The sequence below is a fragment of the Scleropages formosus genome, chromosome 2, assembly GCF_900964775.1.
Source record: "Scleropages formosus chromosome 2, fSclFor1.1, whole genome shotgun sequence".
Classification (NCBI taxonomy): domain Eukaryota; kingdom Metazoa; phylum Chordata; class Actinopteri; order Osteoglossiformes; family Osteoglossidae; genus Scleropages; species Scleropages formosus.
In genome coordinates this window covers 17,116,523-17,141,817 of record NC_041807.1, presented here as the reverse complement: position 1 = coordinate 17,141,817, position 25,295 = coordinate 17,116,523, and the positions used below count along the sequence as shown (strand labels likewise).

General features: G+C 40.3%; 1 long non-coding RNA gene across 2 annotated transcripts in view; it reads left to right on the top strand.

Moving 5' to 3' along the window:
* LOC108931557 (uncharacterized) overlaps positions 1-25,295 on the top strand; it is a 51,259-nt gene that overhangs the window by 5,779 nt on the left and 20,185 nt on the right. Inside the window, exon 1 of one of the 2 annotated variants that reach the window (XR_001965921.1) lies at positions 17,402-17,560. The exons of the other annotated variant lie outside the window; for it this stretch is intronic. This is a non-coding gene — a long non-coding RNA (uncharacterized LOC108931557). Of the gene's footprint in view, positions 1-17,401; positions 17,561-25,295 lie in introns of those variants that run through there. 2 annotated transcript variants of the gene reach the window in all.

Below are 25,295 nucleotides of genomic sequence, written 5' to 3'. Positions count from 1 at the left end.
TTTTGTGAAGTTTTCAACGATGAGGCGGCGCGCTTGCAGCGCAGCTGGGATTTTACAGCGTCTGCGAGCGAGTCTGAAATAGGACAGCCGCTGGGTTGGCGAGCGGACTAATTATAATGAATGATCCTTCTCTCAGCGGGCACGTGCAGGCTTCGATCGTCCTGCGAGGAGAAATGAAAATGGAAACGTGCTGATTGTCTACCTCCTTGTTTGCGGTGGGAGCAGCTGAAATTCCACTTCTGATTGGCTGCGAGGGGAAGAGGAGAGGGTGCGTTCCCCACCCCGGTTCTGGCCAAAGAGACTCAGATTTCCTGGAGTGATGTCACAGTGACGCCCGCGCTGTGAATTTCTTGATAGGCCGAACACACAGGAACAGGAGACGAGTTAGCCAAGGGCTGTAACCGTGGTGCTCACGACAGACGTTTTTACTGTCACACTCAGAAATTACCCCCTCCCCAAGCTTGGCATCCTCGTACAGTATTTTAGCACGAAGATTCCCCCAGCCTTCAGTTTCCTACTGTTTAAACAAGCGCAAACGATGCTCCCCAAAGCAGGTAACATCGTGTGCGCATTTCTGTGAGAATTGTCCCGCGTAGAAAAATTTGCTGAGAATGTCTTAAGCTGTTTTGCGTTAGTAAGACTGAATCCAGACCCTTCTGTTACAATGGACTTTACTTAACGAACACACTGTAAATATGTAACAGCCTGTTCAGGACGATGGCATCTCAGGGATGCTTCATACACTTAATTACGTTTCCTTGGCGGTCACACTGGTGCCGCACTTCTTTTTTTTATGGTAGCTTTGATGCTTTGACTTCAGCTGCCCTCTTGCATGTCAATACAGGTCCTGCAGGCTAGATATTTTTCAGTAAATTATTGGCAAGGCTTTCTCTGGCTTTTGAAATGGTGAAAAGAGTGCACTCCACCCCTCTGCCAGTGTCTCAGCTGCCTGCAGTGGATCGAGAAAATGATGCATCCATGCAATACGTTTCGTTCACGTGCTTTATTTTCCCAAAAAAATGATTGAAAACAACAGGAATTAATAACCCTAGCTCTTGGAAATATCATTGACTTACCTGGCCACCCCGCATTTACATTTCCTTTGTAAAATAGTTGTTTTGATGCTAAATATTCCCATTGTTTGTTTGGTCGTATTGTTTCCCCGTTGTCAGGCTCCTCGCATTCATTTGTCTTTTGAAAACGTGTTTTTTTTTCCTTTTGTGTTCTAAATTTTGATCTCTGTTGTCAGATGTGTATAACCAGTAGTGCAAAGAATATGGATCGGGCATTTGGTGTGTCTTTCCACAGTTGAGTCACTTTGGGATTTTCACCAGTTATGTTTCCTGTCAGTTCTGACTAACCTGCCTGACTATTGTAGGCTTGTGTGACGACTTGCAACTCCAGAGCTGTCATGTTTTGGTTTTGTGCTTCATCTGGAACTGTTGAAGTACAACCACAAAGACATGAGATAATGTAAAAGAACATGCTTTATGGTCTTCAAGCAGAAGAGGAAACACATACAGTATGCAGACAAATAATGTATTCTTGTTTCCTTTTCCTGATCAAGTTGTGCCCTTCGCGTCCCTCAGCGTTGTGTTGCTGCTCGATGCTCATCACCATTGTGTCCTCAGTGAGGCGGGCTCCTAATGTTGTGCCAACCTGCCTCAAATACGGCGCGTCAACATTGAGGCCTGCATTTTTTGCCAGGTCAGTATGCGTCAGTTGAACTTTTGAATGCTTAATCTACATCTCAGCACACAAGATTAAGGGCCTTCTTTGAGTTGGAGTCATTTTTACAAAAATCTTAATAATATTGTAATATTATATTGAAAAAATGTAATGCGTGAAATTCTTGGGAACATAATTCATATAGAATGTTAAATGTAAGGAAAGCATCAGGTCATTTCGGCAAAATCCACTCTGGCGAGTGTTAAAGTAAATGCTGAATTATCCAACGGTTGAGCTCTGGACGGAGTGCCCCTTTGTAATTCAAAGGCATAAATCTTTTTTTTTTTGAGACTCTAGAATGCTTTGTTTTGTCAATGAAGTGCAACTTGGTCTGGTCTTTTTTAACTGTGCCCTGTTTGTTCCTCCTCCGGGTTGAGAATAATCACAAACAACTGTCCAGCGTCATGGCAACTGGACAGGGAGACAGTCAAGGCGGTGGAAAAGGAGAGCGAGAGAGTTAAGGGTGCCTGCTGGTGTCTAGGAGAAGTGGCCCTGCCGCTCTCTTGTCAAGAGCCTGTCGACGGGGAAACAAAAGGCATCTTGTCGCTGAGCTCAAGGCCGAACTCTGAAGATAGCGTACAAAGGAAATCCTTCTTTTTCCTGAAATTGATGTATATTTTCCAACAATTTTTTATCCAGTAATACTTAACATTTACCGACGTGGAGAACTAGAGCCCCGTTGTTCTGTGTTCTGTTTCCATTTGCATTTATTCATTTAGCTGACGTTTCTCCAAAGTGACTATACAGCTGGGTAATTTTTTCTGGAGCAATTTAAAGTGAGTACCTTGTGCTGTACTACAGATGGAAGTGGGATTGAAATCTGTGGGTCCAAAGGCAGTAGCTCTAACCACTACAGTACCAGCTGTTTCCACTGTTACATTTTTATGTATGTCTTTATAGTTCAGTTTTACATATGCAGTCACACAGAAGAGGTCGGTTTGGTTTATTTTGTATAGCACAAAGCAGGATAAATTATATGGTATAAAAGATGAACTGCTCATTTACTGAGGGACTCGCGCTTAGCCTGGGTGAGACTGAGGATGGCGTAAGTGAGGAGATGAAGCGTATGCAGATGACGTGTAGAGGACAGGGCGGACGCGGCCTTACGAATGCCCTTGGCCCGGGGACACTGTGTATATCTGCAGCTTGGCACGCATGTTGCTTTGCTGTTTCAACTTCTTGGTAAGTTAACAACCAAACCTTGTTTTTGGATAGAAGTGATCCTGTCAATTATTAATCCAGCCAAAACAAGCCTGCACAGTGTGTACAGAAGGTGTTTTTTTGTGGTCTGCAGTTTAACCTTGACTGGCTGCTGCTGCTTCTCTCTGTCTCTCCAGCGCCCTCTCAGTATTGACCTGTTATTTTAAGTTTATATAACAGCTTTTATCTTCAATTTGTGATGTCATTATGTATAATATTGCTTTCGAATTTTGCCAAAGGCAAATTGCAGTAATAAGAAGACCCCCTCTCATACACTGTAAAAATGGAATGCAAAACCCATTTTCAACAGATTTCAACAGAGCCTCCTGGAAGTAAATATTTAATTTACACACGTCCAATTCCATAAATCCTGCCATGTGAGATTTAATTTCATATAACGGAAGTCAACATCAGAAAACTGGGCAACAACTCCTTTTGTAACATTTTAACCAGCAGTCTTTACTGGTCATTGTTTTGATGTGATGATGTAGCTTTTAGAAGTTATCCTCAGTGCAGATATCATCTGTATTTAATGTGGTATTATGTAGTCAGTCATTTCTCTGTCTCACAGCAAATCAGGCTGTGGCAACCTAAAGAAGGAGAGGAGCGTGGAAAGCAGATTCCTGCAAGCTGTCAGCAAACAGTAAGGCCTGGCATCTCTTTTCCTTCACATATTTACCCTTCTGACCCAGACACCACCTGTCTACTGCCATGGTTACGGGGACAGTCCCCTACAGAACAGGTTGGGTGCTCTGGCTTTGGTAGCCTAGGCCTGGCTCTCTGAGGGGTCTCTCTTGGCCCTGGTGTGGAGAGGCGGATGCAGTTTGATGCAGTGACACAGACAAGGTGGAGATTCTCAGCTAGCAGTTAAGGCGTGCCCTTCTTACCGGGTGACAAGCTCGGAGTGCTCATAAACGCCTGCGACACTCACACAGCGTGGGAGCCAGTGTTGAAAATAGGTCAACTTCTGCTGAGCAGTGCCGCAGATCACATGTCACTTTGTCAAAGAGACCAGTCGACACAAGGAGGGGAGTGTGAAATTATAATATAATTTCACACAAATATCAGTGCAGTGGAGGAAAAGTTCATATTTGTGTTGTATTCTGTTCTATTTCATTATCAGTAGAGGAGAAACTGCTCTATTTAAGTGAAATGAACAGCTTAACAAAGCTATAAAAAGGAATACACTTCAGTTAGTTTTTTTCTTGCAGTAAGTAAAGCATTTATTTTAATTTATTATATTTTATTTTATTTTAATGATGTTCATTTCTCTACACCCATTAACTGTCTCCCAAAGAGGTCATTTGTTTGGTTGGTTACCTAGCAACTAATAGTGCATCACTGTGTATGACAATTGCTGGGTTCAGCCACTCTCAGCAAAGAGCCCCAGTAAAGAACTCAGTCCCTACTGGTACTGCAGCAGAAAGTGAACACTGTCTCAAAGCCACATTTACATTGCAACCGTCTTACAGTTTAATGGTTTTCTTTATGCAGCTGTGCATTTACTGAAGAATTTCAGGTTGCTTGTCTTTGGCGATTTGAACCGTGAACTTTTTAGTGACAAGTCTGTAGCCCATGAGACCACCTCAGTCAATGATGAAACAGGCTTGGCAGTAAGCTGTTATAAAATGTTTTTTTCAGTTAAGATTTTTGATTCTCATCATTTTGTTGCAAGAGTTGCAATGGGAATTCCTGACAACACAAATCACCTTTACACTTTTTAAAGGATTTCCAGGTGTATGAGAAAAGTTTTTCTTGTAATGATTGATGTTCTGGAGGTTGTGAAGGTAAGGCTGCTCTCAAGAAGTTAGCTGCAATTTCCAGTTTTTTAAACCATCATATGTTAGACATTTGTTATTATTGTTTGCTGTTATTGTAATTATTGTGATTATTATTAGTAGTGTTCAGGATAACATGATTGGGATAGCAAGTGAAGTTCCACTGGTGTGGAACAAGTTCTGCTGAGCACGAACACAACGCAAGCTGTTCACATTTAAAATGCTGTGTATTTGCACGTTACACTGACCATCTCTATCACGGTATTATCTGTGCAGAGACACTGAAAGGGCAAGGACTGTCCTTTGGAGAGTGTGTACTCCAAAAAAGGCCCTTTGGAGAGTGTGACGTGAGAAGGCTTCTTTTGAGGTTATGACGAGAGACGAACTCTTTGGAGCGTGTGATGCAAGAAGGGCCTTTGGAGAGTGTGATGGGAGAAGGGCCCTTTGATTTATTCCCCACATTTATCTTTTATTAAATTTTACATTAAAAAATGTTGGAAGAGGAATGAGGAAGTTGGGAGTTTAAAATTGTTTTGTATTTGTTCTTTTATTTATATTTAATTTTTAGTTCAAGCCCTGAGGCTTGCCACCTGATGTCTCTTTAGAACTCTTTCTAAAAACTGCCCCACAGAGTTTCATAAGTTTCCCCAGTGCCTGGTGTCTGTTTTTTGAAATGTGTCCTCACCTCTGCACATCATGTATAGCTTGAAGTATATTTTAAAAAATAAAAAAAACCCATATTGGTCTTTGACAAAAGGTTTGTTTTGTTTTTGCTGTCTTCTGTGTTTGACGTTTTGATGTGCAGCTTTCCCTCTGCACTCTAGAGCGAAAGATCCACATGAAAAAATTGACCGAGCCACAGTCGTCTTGTGAGGGTGTGGGTTTTATAGCCGTCGACCACACTGGCACTCCTTGTCCTTCCTCAGCCTGTCCCACACTGTCTCCTCACCAATGCATTAGGTCAGCAGCTCTCCAGAGATTTCCACATGGCCTCATTATAAGCACTGTGTGTTCCCTCAAGGGTTTTCCAAATGTGTTCTCCATACTGCTACAACAAGTGGGTCTTCATTTTAGAGAGCACTTTTTAAGAAGGTTAAATGAAGTTATAATTAATTTTTAACACAATGTTCAAAGTTCATTATAAACATCTGGGACAGTGGTGATTTTTTTTTTTTTAAATTTAATATGGCTGAGGACCTAATAAATCACTGATAGATCCTTTGTTGTTTCTTAATACATACCTGCATAGTGGCTCAGGACAGATGCTAGCTACCTGAAAATGGCCTGTTCTTGTGCCTGGTAGTGTTCTGGTCTTCAGCACTTCAGAAAGCTGTTACTCAAAAGAATCCAGCTGGGTGAAGGGGATACACATAGTGAACAATTTAAAATAAAAACTGCATAACAATATTTGACAGTTTCGATAGAGTTTATAAGTTCAGTTATTTAGAAACATAACAATAATGTTTGCTGTAAGTGATTGCAAATTAAACCAGGCCAAATGTAAAATGTGCTGTCTTTGGTATATGAATGTTAACACCAACAAATTTGTTTCCTTGGGTTTGTAGTTAGAGGTCTCTGTAGCTACAACTCAACTAATGCTGTGTGTCTGTTCTTTCCAAGCTCTCAGAAATATGTTCTGCCATACAGGAGTCTGGAATTAGCAAGACGGACAGGCAGGTGTGGCAAATAAACACAGAAAAATGTCTCATTTATATGTGCTGAAGTTGCTGGGCTTTGCTGCGTGACCTAATAGTTCTGTTCTGTTCAAAAGAGAGGCCAGACTGTGGCCGTTGTGGAGCATCCACTGGTTCGGTTCTAGCAATCTGCTCACGTAGACGGTGTTGCCATCAGACTGCTCTGTTCCAATGGGCCCTTTGTTTTGTGCGTGGAGCGGTCCAACTAACGAGATGCGTCGTTCCCTGCATAGTGGGAAAGAAACCCAAAACCTTTCTGTGTTATATCGCTCTCCTGTTTATTATTTCGGTGAAGTGGGATTATTTTCAACATAGACATGTTTTTAAGGATTTTACTTTTCTTGTTATATCACTAAAATAGGAGATGTGGTGAAGGATTAAGATGATACAGTGAGTCGGAGGAAAGATGAGCCAGTCATTGCCACGTTAAATCATGGGCTTGGTCTTACATTTATCAGAGACCTTTCTTGCAGTGAATTCTCCCAGGGACCTGAGCTGAATTAACAAAATCTGCCTTCTGGTATGTTATTTAGTAAGTAAGCTTGCATTGCTAGTAGCTGGGTGAAAAAATTTGTTGTTATTTGCTCATCTGTGATTTTAATGGGGAAGACAATGATTAACAGCACTGTGGGCATTCATAACCTATACATTTCATGTATTTGTTTCAGTAGTCGTTACCATGTGGGTATAGACATCATATTGTAAATCCAAGTAAAGTACACATTTCCATTACATTTTTTCAGTGATATGATAGTTTCCTCCAAAGGGATATACAGCTCCATAATAACCATAGATGTGCATCAGTATCATGTAATGTACTATTTTTAAAAGAAAAGTTTTTATAGGTTTTGAACTAGGCTGTAGAACAATTATTAGTATCCATTACAATATAGATCTTTAATTTAAATGCTTTTGTTTTCTCAGAAGAGCCTTTTGTGTTGCAGACATTTGTGCTTTTGGATATGTATTCTTGGAAGTGTAAGGTCCAAAGCCGGTATGAGATTGGCTAGGCAGATGTCCTTCTGCGAAACTCTAGTCCAACTTCACCCAGTCTATTGTTTCTGTGGGCCTGCAGGTGTCTTGTGACCTCATACACTGTCCTTCAAATGTGTCAAGTGAGTTCGAGTGGCAAGACGAAGCAGCAGGAGTGAGAGACAAGGGAGGGGTCTGAACAGGGTGGTCTCTCAGCAGGTCGTTGCCGTGTTGTTGGCCATGAGCTGTCAAAATTAAAATTTCCCAGAGAGCCCTACTAAAAGTCCTTGTACTGCACAAATCCCTGAGAAAATTATTTGTGATGGAGTTTGTGACTCATGATTGCCCTATACATGGGTTTTGTGTGGAATTTAAATTATTCCCTTCTATTATTCCACTTGATACTAGTCTACAATGCTCATTGTCAGCCGAAAGTAAACCCCTTTCAACCAGGTATTATGAGGCAATGATGTTCACACGAGCACTCTTATAGCAACATATTTTACATAGCCGTAGTGAAATTCTTATTACAGTGTATTTTAATAGAGCAGTATTTTAAGAATGACTTTTGTCATCTAAGAGAAATATGTCCCCTGTGAGCTCTGTGAATAGAATGCAGATGTGATGTATTACATTAGAAGTTACTTATTCTTGTAAATCCTAAACCTAGGTACAGTAGAATTATCTTACTTTTGAAAAAGTGAAGGATGTACTCTACATATTTTATAGAATTGAAGGATTTTTATCCCTGGTTGCTATTCAGAGGTAGTAACCATTCGTCCAAGTAGTCAAAAAAAAGAGACTCTTGAGTCATAACAAGATCTGTTGTTGGTGAGGTTCAAAGCGCAACGTAATTAATGATCTTTGTTAGCTTATCTTTTTGAGTGATTGCCCACATTTGGGCTTTTCATATTGTAATGAACAGTCACTTTTTGACTGGCTAGCTCATGCTATGTTGGAGAGACTCCGTGGCCCAACCTCTGCAGTTTGAAAAAAGAATTTCAGGGATCAGTTACTTATTGACCGACAATAGTCTATGGAGTCACATTAATTGAAAACAATGTCAGTGCACTGTGCCATATGACCTACTGGAATACTGTAATTGTCTGTGCTTGTTAAAAACATAACAGTAGTATATCACACCACTCACATGAATTAATTTAGCTGATGGTTTTTTCCAAAGGGACTCACAGTGTTAAGGTACATACAATTATTTACCCATTTATGCAGCTGGTAATTTTTACTAGAGCAATTTAGGGTAAGTACCTTGCTCGGGGGTGCTACAGCCAGAGGTGGAAATTGAACCTGCAACCTTTGAGTGTAAAGGCAGCAGTTCTACCACTACAGTACCAGCTGCCCAGTGCTTCAGGTGGCTGTCATTTTTGAAAACACATCTTTTAGTTATGTAATAGAAAACTTGTTACATTTGACAAATCGAAAGTCAAGTACAACAAAAGCGTTCCCCAGTTAAATCACTTATGTTTTTAAACACTTGCCCTTGTAAATGAGGTTGAGGCCTAATGTTTTTGTATTTTTCTTAGGACTCGATTCTAACTGTCTCTCGAGAGTTTTGTTAGTTTGATAAAACGCTGTGCCATACACCTGTAGGACATTTAATCTGACCTTGTAGTGTGAGCCCAGCAGGCTGACGACACAGTGCTGAAGGTCCCTCCTTTGTCAGTGAAATTCAGTGGGAGCACTTTTGCTGTTCGAAGCACAAACGGCCACTGACATACTGCCATTACCGAAAATACTACTGAAAATGTAATTTCAGATGACCTGTTCTGTTTGTGACCAACAGTCCGTTTTCTGCACACGCGTGTTTTCGTTTGTGTCTGTGTGCGGCGAGCTGGGGGGCCTTTTCAATGTTCAGCCACTGGGGGCAGAATAGAGCACGTCTCTGCATAGGGCTCTGTCTGGGAGCACGATTAAGGGTTCCATCTTGTGTCGAGTTTGCAGCTCAACAGTTAACGCAGAACGTGGAGGCTGTCATCTCCGAGGAGAATTCTGGGTAGCTTGGCTGTCTCACAAGTCTGCTAACTTATGGAGTGGCTCAAAGGCACTTGGCACTGGTGGGAAATTGAAGTCTGTTCGTCGAAACAGGGAATCCTGCAAAGGAGGTCATACTCAAGAGCGTAGTGGCTAGGTCCTCTGTGTTTGCTAAATCATATACAGGAAATATTAAGTGTTATATATATTTGCTCATTCTTGGAACATTTACAAATGTTACAAAAAAACACCACACAGTTACAGTCAGTATTAACCCCTGTAAACATCATAAAACATAGCCAAAAGTTGATTTTTCTGTGTGCTGAACCCATATAAATATGATATGATGAAATATTTCTGCAATTAAATATTTAACATAGTATGTCAGTAGACATGGCAGGAAGAATTTCCCTCTTTGCTTATGTCTTCGTATTGATCTGACTCACGCACTGCAGTTGTATAAAATATTAAGAATCATTTTGTTCATTATTAAGAACTTGACAAAAATGAATAATGTTGCCAAGTGCAGCAATATGCATAAGAGCTAGCAAAAGCCATGACTAAGCCTTGACAAATACTATAATATAGCAGGTGATTTCCTGCAGGTTTGACAATCGGTATTTATTCCCTGTCTGTATATATCCTGAATCATTCCAGTGAGATCTTGTGATTCTCTTTAAAATTCCTTGAACTTTGCCCATTTACACGTTTAAGGATATTTTTGCCATTTTACGTTGTTTGCATTGCATACTTGACAGAGTACACCAAAGAACAAGGGGAAAACGTCCGGGCTCTTTTCTTCTGAAGTTGCAGTATTTAGGCAAGTTTGGACAATGGGTTTCAGGTTCTTCTTTCAAGTGCTATAAAATGTTTTTGACTCCATGAGTTGAAGCCTTTGTTTAATGCAGGTGGTAAAGTTCAGTGTGGTTTTGTATGAGTTGTGTTAAACATTTTTGCCAAATGTTCAGTGAGATGTTTACTGCTGTAAATTTTCATTTTTCTTAAGACGTTGATGTTGAGTGGTACATTATTTAATTTGTCATTATAGTATTAAGTCTTTCACATAAAACTACTGATAATACTGTAGCAGTTACACTTTTCTGTGTGGAGAAATAACTGTGCCAGTCTTGATAGAGATAATGTTTTTCTTTTCATATACTCTTTGAATTTGTATTATTGTCATGGGATAAAATGGAATCCGTTTGTTTTGTCATGTAGTCACAAGTTCTCTCATATTTTATCAGAATAGGAGTAAGTTTTGTATAATTTTGTTCACTTTTAATTAGATATAATTCAGCTGTTCAACCATCTTGTAAAAGGCTAGGCCTAAATTTTAACTTTGAGATGTGCAGTGAGAGATAGTTATTTACTTGTGTGTATAATAAATGGGGGCAAAACTTATTTTTCCATTCATACACCTAGAAAAGCCATATGAAATGAGCATTACTGTTTAAATATGTTGAGTAAATTGTTACTGTGAAGTGGGGATTAGTGATTTTGCAAATTGCAAGGTCCAGTCCTGATGCTAAGTGGGCATTGTTTGTTGGCATTGCTTTTGAGTACCACTAGCCACTACGAGGAGTACAGTAGTGAGACAGTGAGGGCTATAAACACTGCTAGTTTGTGATGAAACTTACAGGTCTGTTGGACCTGGATGAACAAAAACGTTTGTCATGTGACGTTTTCTGTCACTACATGTAACATCCTCATTAAGAGATGGAAGACCAGCCCCTTGCAAAAAGATGGGTACCCTGCTATGCTATGGCCATGAGGCCCCGACTGTCACATTCTGCACACAGTTTTTCCCAAACGAACTTGCATAGCTTACAGTTTTGTGCTCAGGGTCCCAGCTCAAGTTTCCATCTTGAAATCTGAAGTTAACAGTGGAACCCTTCAGTCACAAGTTTATTAATCTGACAAATTTAAGCTTGGACTGCATTTATAGTGTACTCGTGACAGTGACTGCCATCTACAAATACCTAAATTGATAACAACCATTTAAAATATCTATATAAGTTACACATTAAACATTTTCTGTGTATAGGAATAATTCATAGAAAATAACACTAATTGACCTTTGGCATTTTCATCTGAATCTCACTTATATGGTGGGGAATACTGCGCTCCTGTTATTATACATTTTTGTTTGAATTTACATTAGGTCTAAAATGATTACTTGAAGGCTGAAATACTAAGAAGTTTTCAATTGCAAGTTTGCAGTTCAGGCAGGCACAGCATTTTCATTTTGCATTTTAATTTAATTTTTTTTATTTATGAATTTAATGAACAACACTATTGCTGCATCATGCAGACCAAAACTGTACATTGAGAAATTGCAAATACATCCACATGTAAAACAGAGCAAAGGGTTGCAATGTTATTATTGTTTTACGTACAGTGTACATTTTTGTGCCTCTTTACCATGTTTGTCAGTGAATGAACAATCCGGGGAACTTTTTGGGAAGGTTAAAATAATGATCAGTGAAATCTGCGCAGACCCAAAACAGTATCCAGAGTGACATGAAATGATATGAAATGAGCTGACTCCTCAGAGTGCGGGGTGCGCTCCTTCTGAGGAGCGGCTGCGAGGGAAGGCAGCCCAGGGTAGACGTGTTTAATTAAACCCAGTGAGGAGGATCGTTGAAAGTGGGCCAGCCCTCCTCGCAGGCTGCTCGGCCTTAGATGGCGAGGACCCTGGCTACAGTGGGGCTCTCCAGACACGGTGGCTTTGAGTCCCAGACTGTACATTCAGAGGGGTCCGGGCTGCTCCACATTGTTGGACAGTGCTCATTTCAATAGCCTTTTGGTATTTTTGTGTGAGCAAGTCAGCCCATTTGCATTTGTTCCAGTCACAAAGGTTTACAGGTCAATTGAGGCGCCCTGAAAAACCCAACATGCCAAGGAACTTTTTTCTTTCTTTCTTTTTTTCCTCGACACCCCGCTCCCCCCGCGCACCCACTTTAGCTTTCAGCCACCTCGGTGTGCACAACTCTTTCTTTTCTCACGCAGCTTTCTCTCTCCCTCCATTTTTACCTCTCTGTGGTCCTCTTCCCCAGTGCCCACTTTCGCCTCCTTGCTGAGCTCTGGGTGGGCCGGGTGATAGAGGGTACTGAGCAACGCCAGCTGGGGATGAGATGGTGGAAATGGGCCGACTGTTTCCTTCGCACCCCCTGTTCTTACTCCTCATTATAATGGTGTTTGGCAAGAGCTACCAGGCTGCTGCCCTGAACATCAGAACATCATTTTAATAATCTGCCTTCTTTGTCTCTCACATGCACCCTTGCGCATGTATAAATGTGTACGTCTGTGAGGTGTGTTTGAGAACATACATGTATGAGTACCAGCAAATATGGCACTGTGATTGCACGCATGTATTTGATGTGCTATGCGATGTAATGTGCGTGCACATGAACTCGGACACCCACACATCCACGAGTGCAACACCGTCTGAGCATCGGGGCCGTCAGGGCTGGGTAATTAATCCCACAGTGGGCCCCTGTGACACTTTGGCGAGGCGTTCATTTTAATATGTCCTCCAGCAAGGCTCTTTCACACTCTCATTTCCTCAGCCGGGGTTATTAATAGTTTTGTAGCTTTTCACATTTTTAAATAGGCTAGCGCAAGAGATTTTATTAAATGTCTCTTGCTGCGTAATGAAAGTATAATTATGGCCTTATGCGGAATCAGTTGCAAAATCATAGCAAGAAAGAGAAAGTTTTACAAATTCTGAGGAAGAAAACGGAGATGTGCGAAATCATATTTTGTGGTATGTCATTCATGAAATAGCAGATTAATTAGACATGAAGCCATTTAATTTTCTTGCGATGAAGTGGCATCTGAAGGAGTTGCAACGTGATCGGATTAAAGGGTGCAAAAAAGATAACAGCGATGATCTTGACGATACTAATAGTAATGTGAGGTCATACTGTATGTACAGGTGTGTGGATTCTTCTCTCCAGTTGTCACGCACTGTTGTCTGTGTAGTACACCGACAGTGTTTTTTTTTTTTTTGGTCATCCTTTTTAATCAGAAATTTTAATACTTGTTATGGAAAGTTTACGCATGGCTGTACTTCGCTTGAAGTGATGACGCTCGAGTTTGTGTGTCGTGTAATTTGTCTGTGGTCTTGTTGTTAGCGATGCGGTACATTTGTTGACACATGTGCGACGATTCTGTGCCCCTCTGCCAGCTTGATCTCGACGCCGCTGTGGCAGAGGTGAAAGGCCAACACGTCCGATCTGCCCGATACTTGGGTGAATGAGGAGTCAAACATTTTCGGCTATAGCTTGGAAATGAAGTGTCAGGTGACACTTCCCCTGTTCTCTTGTGCCTTTTTTGCTCCGTTTAAAGCAAACAGGATACATAAGCACATCGACCAGGCTTGCTGAGCATACTCTGCTAAAGGTCCTAAGGTTTGTGTTCAGATGTATGTATTTTTTCAACCCTGCCTTACATACACATAGCCTGGGTCACACTGCGGCTCTCTAGCGGCAAAGCTGCGAGTGTCACTGGTCTGTGGGACAGGTCCTCCGCCTGTGATGTGTGAAATTCTGGACACAAAGAAGCCTCCTTATCTGCATATGCTCTTAATAAAAGAGCCTTTTGTTGCAGCCTGCGCACACGTGACCGTTTGCATTTCAGCAACCCCCCCGGAGCTCCCCTCCCACTCCTGGCCACTCCCGCCCAAACCAGCTGGTCCCACCCCCTCAGCATTGCCCACCAACACATCTTTTAGTTTCTTCTGAGGATAGAACCGTGCAAAAAAACCCTGACTGGGAAAAAGAAATGAAGAGCGGTATTCTTTGGTATTGGTGTTCCCCTCTCCCTCTCTCTCTCTCGTCGTGTCTGCTCCTTGTTCTCCTGTGTATTTGTCCTTGACAGATATGTGACTTGCAAGGTCAGAAGCTGGCACCATGCCAGTCTCTCACTCGACGAGAGAAGCAAGGGTGTGATTCAGACCACCTATGGAGACGCTGCTCATTTGGGGGCCGCTGCCCCACAATCCTGGCCCCCCTTTTGCTTCATCAAGTCAATGGTTAATGCTCCCAAAAGCAGAAGTCACCAGGCATGTTTGAAACACTGCTCTCTGTTCAAATACTTATGGCCCACGTGCAGACCTGGGTGCAGGGCAGATTTCTCTGCATGACAAATGAAGGAAAGGCAAAATTCTTCTGTTTATTTTTAAACCCGTGGCCTGATGCCAGATTGGCATGGCGTCCTGACAGATACTTTGTGGAGGGACTGGGAGAGGGAGACAGAGGCGTGGTAGCGTTCTGCCAACTGGAGGGGGAGGGGGCCTATATTGCTATCCTCAGCATTTCCTATAAAAGGAAGAAGGTCCTGGAAAGTGGCATGGGCTTCAAAGGCAGTCAAAGGGAAACAATAACAGCAGAAATCAAGGACCATATGAAAATGTCTTCAAGTTTTGAACAACAAGGCGCTTTCTCTTGTCCTTTTTGCTGAGGCACAACCGATTTTCCTAACTGCCTCTTAGAGTGAATTAGTTGCAGGCTTTGCCAGTCAGAATAGGGCAGAGACCAAACGACCCCACTGGTGTGGGCTGTGCTTTCGAGTGTGCAAATGATGATGATAAACTTCATACAGGGACAGAGCTGGCTGCTGATCTTCCATTTTTTCCTTGTTTGTGTGGGTCAGCAGGAAACCCACCCAAAACCTCTGTGAGCAGATGAGCTGGGTGAGCGCGAGTTTGTCTGGTATGCATTACGTCATCACTGACCAACGGAAAAGCAGGAGTCTTGGCAATATCATGTTCGTACGTTAATAGTTTGGGACCCTTCTGTTGGTATTTATTGAGGGGTGTTGTATTTTGACAGTCTCATCTGTATTGATTTTAAGGGGCAGTTTAACTACAAACTGAAATGCAATTATTTTCGATTTCCTATAGTGTCATTGTTTAGGGGGCACATCTGCCCAGCTGCATGCGGAGCTCATCCGTTCATACAGCCCAGTCTTTTCTGATGTAGTTCTCTGTCTGACTACGTTGTTCACCAAGTGAAATAGCAGTGCTCTTCTTTGGAAATATTTGAACCAAGTTCAAACACCAGCTCATTCACTACAATACCACCTGCTGAATAATGGAATTGGAAAGAATAATGGAATCGGAATAGAGGAGAACTACACGGTATCTTCACTATGACTTATGATCAGAACGGCTTGAAATACTTCAGTGACATAATCGTCTGCAAGGAAAGGAAAGGACCCATTTCATAAGTCCTTCTCCACCCAGTCTGAAATGTTGTGAAGCACATCAGTTGACAGTGTACATGTTCCAATATGGCTATGTAGCTTTATTTCAATATAGTTTGAGTCTTTCAGTCATGTTTTGTAACATTGCTATTTTGATTTTTATCAAATGGTGCAACAGGTGGCTTAGTGGTTCAAGCCAGTGCCTCTGGCCTCAGTGGTCCCAGGTTTTAAATCCTCCCTCCTGCTGTAATACCCTTGAGCATGGGATTTACCCCAAAAATACTTCAGTAAAAATTGCCCATCTGTATAATTTGGTAATTAATTGTAATTAGTTTAACGTTGTAAGTTGCCTCGGAGAAAAGTGTTAGCTAAATAAACGTAAAAGACTTGCATCTGTCAGTTGCATTTGTTAAACTTTTTATGATGTTGTTCTTACGGCACAAAAAGTTTGTCCCAGAACAAGAGTCCAAGTGACTGTGTGACCACTGCCTGTTGCAGGCGCTCTCGCAGATATGTGACATGCTATGTGAACGATGGGCATGACGGCACCCTCCCCTCGGCCAGAACACCATCTATATCTCCTCTAAAGTCTGTGAGCGTGGGTGTGAAGGGTTCAGCTGGGAAGTGGAAATAATGCACGACGCCTTGGCCCGCTGCGGGGGGCCTCCTGTACCTCCTGGCGCGGCATTGGGAGGAATAGGGTAGGGAATCGGGTTAAAGTTGTAATGAGTGTAGATGAGACCCCATTTCTGGCACAGCACTTAGAACACACAGTTCCGAAACACGGTTGTTTAGCACTGAAATCTCATTCTTTGGTAAGCGAACTCAGCCAGATACATAATAAAATAGACATAATGAATATGAACCATTTTTCTTTTAAGGTACTTAGGATAGCTAGCTATATTTTTTGAATGATGATTATTAATAACTTTATATCTGTGTGAGTTGTACATAAGCTGTTGTGCCTAATATTTGAATAATGACAACGATAAACTTGGAAATAATTTAAGAAGATGAAATAGACTAAGAGGACACAGCGTAATGTTTTTCTCCTTACCATTTTTTTGCTTTACGCTATACATTTTAATGTTTGTGTATGTGTCCGCATCTAGACTTGTACTTTAAAATCAAATTTCCCTAAGACCAGGTATAAGACAGGTTTTACCTTTGTGTTTCTTATTCTTATTGTACTTTTGGAAAATGCTTTTCTAATAAACTCTTTGGAGGACAATAATTAAATCTGTTACCAAACTTTCTCATAGTTTAAGTATTTGAATTGTACCTTACTCTTATCATTCAGTTAAGACTTGTATTGAAGATCATATTCTAAGTTAATTCTAAATGTTTTCACCATATTCAAATCTTAACTTGCTCCTTCACTGGAGAAATATATTTTCTTTAATTAGAACATCTTTAAAACAAAACAATGCATCATATTATCATTTTATTGCTGAAAAGCATGTGATGACGTGACTTGAAGCTCTTAAGAAAGTCTTAAAAAGTATAAGGTGTTTACTAACTATCCTGGGTGTTTGTCGCTACTTCCATCACTTCATCAGTCTATATTTGCATTACTTACCATTGCCAGTTCTGCAAATTAATTATGAGGACAGTGAGAAAAGCACTCAGGTTGGTTTCACAAGCCACGTCTTCTTTTACTTTTTGAATAATAGTAAAAATGTCTGCTGATGCATACAATTCAAATAGTGGAAAGGTTTAAGTAACTGTAAAATGTACAGAAGATTTACAGAAGGGGGTCATCATTTTATTTGCTTATTCTCCCTTGCATGGCAGGTATAAATCCCTATTTTCTCAGTAATCTGCCACGTAAAATATGCTACGTATAAAAAGTGGCAGGAGAGTGACAACGATGGTTTATCAAGAGTCGAACCATGTCCAGGGATTTGCAGTCCGCAGGTCAGACAAGCGCAGATTTTAGCAGCGTTCCCACTGCTGGTTCAAATCAGCTGGAATTCCCACAGGAGCAGTAAGGTGAGTTTTGTGTAATAATTGCTTGAGACAATAATTTGTTTTGAAAGGATCGTCTGTTCACACAGTCTGCTTTTTCATTTGACTGTTTTAGAGTTTTTTGAGGATAATTGCTTTTACATTTACATTTATTACATTTAAATTGAGAATACTTTCAGTATAATTACATTAACATTTATTAATTTGGAAGATGCTTTTCTCCAAAGCAATGTAATGAAAGGTATGAATTCTTTTAAAATATGTTTTGGGTCTTGATATATTTGGTTTTGTATTCCTGTCTCTGCCTGCAAGTTAAAAAAGTGTCAGGTTTTAATTAGTTGCTTTCTGTTTCGGCACTGTCAATACCTTGTTCGCCGAGTAGAATTTATTATGGTTTCTACTAAAAAGAGAAAGCTTTTCTGAATATTTTTCACCCAAAAGGATGCACTTTCCTTTAAATATTGCAGGTGCGTAACTGAATGTTAACTTAAGAAGCTGCATTGAAATGTTTAATGTGTAATGATGACGGATGTCTTCGTTTGCTTTGTACAGTGACCAAATAGGAACCACTTTTTCCAGCTATCTGTAAATGCAGATAGGACTTCTTTCAATTAGTACATTAAAAAATGATGTATGATAAATTTCTTAAAGTATACTGTTGATGTGATTTAGATAATGTGTTCATTATACTTTGCCGAGATGGAAATGTCATTGTTATCTTACCAGTTTAGTGTCTTCCTAGGAAAACATATAAGAGTATTTAAAATATGAATGGAATAATATTCTCTGATGACTGTGATTGAACCAACGAAGCTCTGTATATTTGTTTCCAACATAGTGTAACTTTGCTTTTCAGTATTTAAATCCAGTCTTGCATGGCTAACACACCACTTTATATTATTTCCTACAACTGAAGTAGTATGTATGATTTCCTTTTGGTTACACATGCAAAATGTACAGGTAAAATGTCCTCCAATTTTTTCCTTATTTGGTCCATGTATGAAATATGCATTAGTTATCATTTGTTTTACCCTAATGCAGTATTTCTAAGGAAGTCAAATAAAAATTTCTAGTAAAAATTTTGTTAGAACATCAACCATAAATTTGATGTTTATTACTGATAAACTCAGTTGCCAGTACTGCCATTTAAATGCTTTTTGGAAATTCCTTATTTAAATATTGATTGTTACAGATTTTTCTGTAATGGTATAATAAACTCATGGCCAAACTCTTTCCCAAACTTGATATAATAAACTCTTGCCCAAAAATTCTGCATGTACTCGTTAAACATGAATCTATGTTTACCGACGTTTGATGAACATTTTATTTGCATCATTGTTATTTTAAAAAAGCACTGATACATAGTACATTCCTGTCACTGTAACTATTCAGCACAATATACTGCATGTAAATGTTTCAAGACACAAAATTATGTACAGTTGGTATATTCAATCAGTAGATTATCAAAAGCTGGAACATCCAAGAGAAAAACACTGTCCACTTTCTAAAATATATATTTTTTTACTTTTAGACTATAGTATATAAAGAATAATAGTGTTATTATCTATTTGTGTTTGATTAAAAAAAAAAAAAAACTAAGTAATGCAGTGAAACCACACTTTTTTAATTGGTGCAGTTAAGATGTAATTGAATTTAATCATCTGCAACTTTTTTTGCAGGAAAAAAATTAAAAAGCAGGTATAATTTCATTTCATTAAAGTGAATTATAATGGGTGAGTTTTTCTTAATATTTTATTTATAGTTTTTTTTGTAGCTTTATGTGGCATTTTATGTACTGTTTATGATAGATTAACATTTTTTAAATATTTACAAATTAAATGCACAGTTGTCATTTAATATTTTAATAAGTCATTTACCAGTATTAGATATTATGAAGTTACAATAACACATTTTTACTATCATGTGGACAATTTCAGTAACTTAAGAATGAAAATAAATGTTTTTTAATCATTTAAATTTAAATATTTACAGTCTAATGTGCCTGAAATTTCATTTCATTACATATTACTTTAGATAGATTAATTTACTATACTGATGAATGGTCAAAATGCAGTCTCAGTCACAAGACTATATATAGTGCTATTATGTTAAGTATTTTATACTGGAAAATGTAACTTTTAAAATTTTAAATGACCTCATTGACAATTTCTCTTTAAAAATAATACTCGAATAGAAAAACAAAATAATTTGAAATATTCTACATCAATATTTGCTGACTGTGTAGATGTTTTTACACATTTCAGGGTAAAAATATGCCAGTTTAGTGTCAATGTATAGACTGTAATTTAGATTTGGGTAAATTTGTTGTTTGTTCTTTGTTAATTTTACATATACAGTTAGTTGGATCAAAGAAAGGTGCCTAATGACTGTAGAAAAGTTTTATTGTTGCCTTTATTAATATGTTCTGTTTATCTAAGTTTAAACTGTGAAATTGCAATAATAAAAGTTTAGCAAAATCTTGCTGACTAAAGTATTTAATAAATGTAATTTTTTTACTGCGTACAGTGCAGTGAAATGTAGTGAGAGAGGTGGCAATTGCAGATGAAGTGGATTAAATTAAGTATTCAGATATTCTTAGAATTATGCTTACTATAGCAACCCAATATTAAACACAGATTTAATGAATAGATTTATTATGTATTTTTTAATATACATTTACTCACAAGCATATATATTTAAGCATGTTTTCTGCGGGTTCTAGCAATACTTGGGTTTTGGATTGATACTAACCCCAGCAATGTTACTTTTACACCAACCAACACAGAATTTTAAATGCCTAAAATTATTTCTTATTCAAGGAGTGAAATGTTTCTTGTTCATTTATCAGAATGTATTTTACTAAGTCCATTTTTCTCCTTGCACTTTGTACTCAGCTTTATTTGACTTGTGTGCAATTTTGTTTTTAACAGAGACATTTTCTTTTTTGAATAATATGAAGGTACAGATTGATAATAACTAGATGAACAGTTCATAAGGGTTTAATAATATTCGGGCTGTGGTTGGTTTTACTCCAGCTGTTTTGTTTTTATTCTTTAAACCTTCTATTAATTCTATTTTGTGCCTTTGTACTGATTTTTGCTTTCTTTCGTTTATCCTTTAAATCAGTATCTTTAAAAAAAATGCATAACTGTTAAGATAACCTGTAAATGAATGTATTTTTCTTCTTGAGTGTATTTTCATTTCTTTTGTTGTTTTTTGTTTGAGCTTGAAGTTGGTCCTGCTTTATTAATTTTTATATTCTGTTAGAAACTCCTCCTGAAACCCCTAGAACCCCTTTTTCACGATTGTGGATGTTTAAAACTTGAAGTCAGTGAGAAAGCACATTGAAAGGTACTTGATTTATTATACTATTTTTGAGCTTTGGAAATGTTTACTTATTATTGCTGGTCCTGGGTGTGGTGTATTGTGATGTTGCTCAGGACTGCCCGTCTCCTTCTTTACGCTGTCCTCCATTTTGTGATCGAGATCATTTATGCCCCCATTTTCTGAGTCAGCGCATTGGAGCACTGTACATAATACAGTAAGAACTTTGTGCTTTGTACGTGATAAAGTCATGTACGAAGTTAGGGTTTCATATTGGCGAAAGACAGGTGTAAATCTTTAAGCAAAAGAACGTTTTGTTAGTCTGTGCAGTAAGGTGTTTTACACTGTTTTTACCTTAATTTTTCTTCAAGCATATAAGGTTCTTCTTTAGTTTACTTATACATGTTCTGTCCAAAGGTTTCGCCGGTGCGGTTTGAATTGCTGTCCTCTTTTGGATCCTTGTCAGCACCGGTGCTGCCTGTGAATTTATACCGAATACCGTTCTTTCCCGCTCGTGTCGATGTGAGTTTGTGCTGGCGGAAGAGCCGTGCTGGAGAATCATCATTTTAATTTCAGTGTCGCTGGCAGGTGGTTTGTTCTGTTGAAGCTGTCTTCGTGATGAATGGGCAAACCGTATGTTTCATTATTGCTTCTGCTATCTTTCCCAACATCTGTATACAAATGTCTGTCCGTGCATCAGTTTGTTTGTCATAAAAAAAAAAATGTATAGTGCGTACAGTTACGTAAGCATGGGTGCAGACGTTTCACGTACACACGTGGAAGCACGCTACGTGTGTCTGTGCGTAGTGGCGCTGACAGGGTGTCAGTAGGGAATGATGTATGATGTGCTAAGTGACATCCCTGGGGGAATGACCCCTTAATCCGCATTAGTTGATGTGTTAGTGATCTTTACCTACTCAAAGCAAACAGAGCCGCGCGCGTCAATGGAGCCGCCTTGCTCCCGGTGCAGCTCTCCCGACCCCAGGGTCATGGCCTTTGTTCCGCACTCAATGGGGAGTGCCCTCTGAGGTCTCCGGCGTAACAGAGAAGTCGTTGAGGCACGTGCGGGGGGCTCCGGCAGGACCACCGGGTCGACCTTGGGCTGCTTTTCTTGGGAAGCGAGGCACAGTTGAAACACCCAAGCAATGATTTGTCCATCGTTTCTTTTGATGCCGTTTTTCATTTGTTCGCACGACTGCTCGTTGTCCCTCTCCTCTCCGGGTCGTTTTGACCGGTTGGTCCACGTCAGCTCTCAGCCGGTCCTTTTCGCTCACTTTGAGGGACAGAGCATATGAGTGTGTCGCACCTCTGCGCAGACAAACATGCAGCGAGTCTGCTCAGTGTTCCGTGTATTATTATGTGCTTGTTGTGAAAACGGGGGGGGGGGGGGGTTCAGAAATCAAATACAAATTTCTGATATCTGCCATAGGATTTTCCTTTGATTAAAAATGATGGCCTTAGGTTCATTAAATTTTGCTTTACTGTGGTGGTCTGATTTCGTCGAGCAAAATGTAATGTTTTAGAGAGTTACAGGAAATTCACGCAGAGAAATCTTTTCCCTCTGTGTAATACTACGTGCTGTAATTTTTGGGAATGTAATAGAGCATTCAGTACGCTTACACATTTGAAACCTAAATGGTTATGTTTTTTGTGCATGTGTGTGTGAATTCATGTGTGAATATTGCACAATGCTTGAAACTGTGTGGCAGGTGAGTGTGCAGTTGTTACCGTCTCTAAGTAGTTATGTAAAATATTGTTATACCATGTGGTTGTGTTAATGCATAAGTTGAGGCAGCTGTTAGTTCTGTTACACTCCAGGTGAAGCGCTGCCACGTAGTGCAAGGAAGAGGACAGCGCGCTACCCTCGTTCTGTCTTTAACTTTGTTTTGCTGCAAAACGTTAATGCACTTTATTTATAAGACAGGGCTCATAGTACTGAGAACCTCAGTAGCTGGGGAGTTTTGCGAGGAGAGTGTCTGAATTATTGAAGACTTCTGAATACTGACAAAAGGGTTTCTTTTGGTAAAATCTGAAATCCCCTTTTCCGTGATTTCAAAACGTCGAAGCATTTTCCCTGCAGGGTTAAATTTGTTATTCTTTATTTGCAATTTGATTTTAAACAGTGTTTGCATGTTTTTGTTTGGATAACAATTTAAAGAGAGTGCTTTCTTGCCTTGAAAATAACATTTCTGACTGCTGTCTACATAGGCTCTGCGATTTTCAGATGTTTTGAAGGGGATTTAAATTTCTTTTCTAAATATATGTAGGAATGACAGCGTTAGTGAAAACTATATTTTCCACAACTGTGGTATTTTATCGAAAACAAAATTTATTTGTTGTGCCCAAGAGAAGAGTACTTGCAGGAAGTCTGTCCGAATGAAACCGGACTTGCGTCTGGGTTAAGGTATCGGCGTTCTCTAAATGTGTTTAAAAGCGTAGGTTTGGGTGCTTGCAGCGAGCAGAGTGGTGTTTCAATGTAAAGTACAAAGCTCTCGCAGCACTTGGTGGAGCAGCCATTTTGTTCACCTTTACTTTCTTTTCCATCGTCATTCTTATAGTTACATTTATATAAGGCAGAGAGATTTTCCCAAGATCGTGCAAGTTTTCGGCTTTGTGCCTGCATTGTTTTCATGCTTAATGTGTAAAATACATGAGCATTGAAATGTATTCTGTGCCGTGCTGATGGGAAACCGTTTCTGAACTTATTTTTTACACGGCAGTTTACTGCATTTTCTTTCTTTCACCGGATTGGTTTTAAAAACATACTTTTTAAAATGATGGCTGAAGAATGCTGTCCGCCCTGCTCTAATGTGGAGTGTGATGTGTTAAATAGACGTTGTTAATTATTGAAGAAACAACCAAAAATGTAGAGAGTAGTGTAGACGGCGCAAACTGCACGCCTGATCAATGCACGCCTCCTTGTTACTTTGCCTCCTTGACAGAAAAGAAAGGCAGACTTTTCAGGAATCTGCTACTCTTCGTCTCTAACTCTAAAACGCAACTTAATTTTGTGTTGACTACTTGTGTGTGCCAAAAGAACGAGGGGGATTTTTCAATAATTAAAACAAATGAGATAAGTGTGTGTGGAGTGAACGTGCTTGTGATCAGGGTCACGGAACCCGCTGCGGCAACACGCGGGACGAGGCCGTGTTGATCTGCGCTCTCTTTTGAGCTGGCAGCCGACCGAGCCCTCAAGCGTGTCCTCGCATGAACTCCCTGCAATGTATAGAGCACCGCGCCTGCCCAGCACCGCAGCTCAGTCGCAGGTTAAAGACCGAACAGGCGGCAGCTTTCAAAAATGCTTTCAAAAATGATGTTGTTAAATGAGAAAACGTTCCTTGGTTCTCCCAGAAAGGGCTGATTTGGGGAGATTTGCATATTCATGCATATGCATGTGAGTTTTAAAGACTTTTACCATATGCATGCGTGTGCGGACGTTCCATACATCGATGGATTTTTCGATTGGCTAGCAGACGTGGCGAGATCTGACGTTGAGGAGCTCCGCACGAGAATGGGGTTCCGGCGCCAAAACAGAGGTACACCCAAATCTAGACCGTAAGACAACTTTTGTGAAAGCGGTATGTTTTCTGTTGCTTATCTTTTGATTCTCCATGGTTTCGAAGTTGGCTTCGCGGTGCTGTCTGCGCTCAGCTTCGGGATCGCAAAGTTATCCGGGGCTCCGTCTGTCCGGCCAGGCAGAGAACCAGCATGCAATGGGTGCGTGTGCGCCGTCTCGCCGTTGCCAAGGCACCGCCAACGGCCCCCACGGCCCCCTCGGCCCGGAGCACCGAGCGGGAGCGTTAAACACAGAGCCTCTCTGAAACTGCTTCGGAGCAAAAACAAAGTTGCTCCATCGTTTTGGTCATGCGTGGTTCCTCATGTTTTCCCTCGGTCAAGAAACGAGTAAAACCAGGGTGTTACTATAATCCGGACTAGGGGCTGGATCCGAGATAAAGAGCTAGCTTTTTCTCTCTCCTTTGTGCCTCGCCTGCTACCTCGGGGAAGAGAGACTCTGCGCCTGGCCTCAATGTTTTTTTGGCAGCAGAGCCAAAAGGGGCAGGAAGTTATTTTACAATAGCGTCACAGTAATGTGCCACAAACGGAAAAAGCCAAATGTTGATCGTGGACTGAAGAAGGTGGCAGGAGCAAGAGAGAGGGCAGTTTGAAAAAAGCAACAAAACAGCAGAAAACGGTGGAAGGCGCGATTCGCGACGGTGCTGCGTATCCCGCAGACTGCTTTGTGCGGCTTTCGGTGGCGCGGGGCTGGCGTGAGCGACGGTGAAGAGGTCGCAGTGTTGCTAAAGAGCTGGCGCTCCTCTGAGGTCCCTTCTGTTTTGAATCCTTCATCACAGCAGGAGAACAGGCTGGTGGGATATGAAGGAATGGGGTACTTGGAGAAGGACATGGGGCGGGGTGTCAAAAATTGAGGAACGAC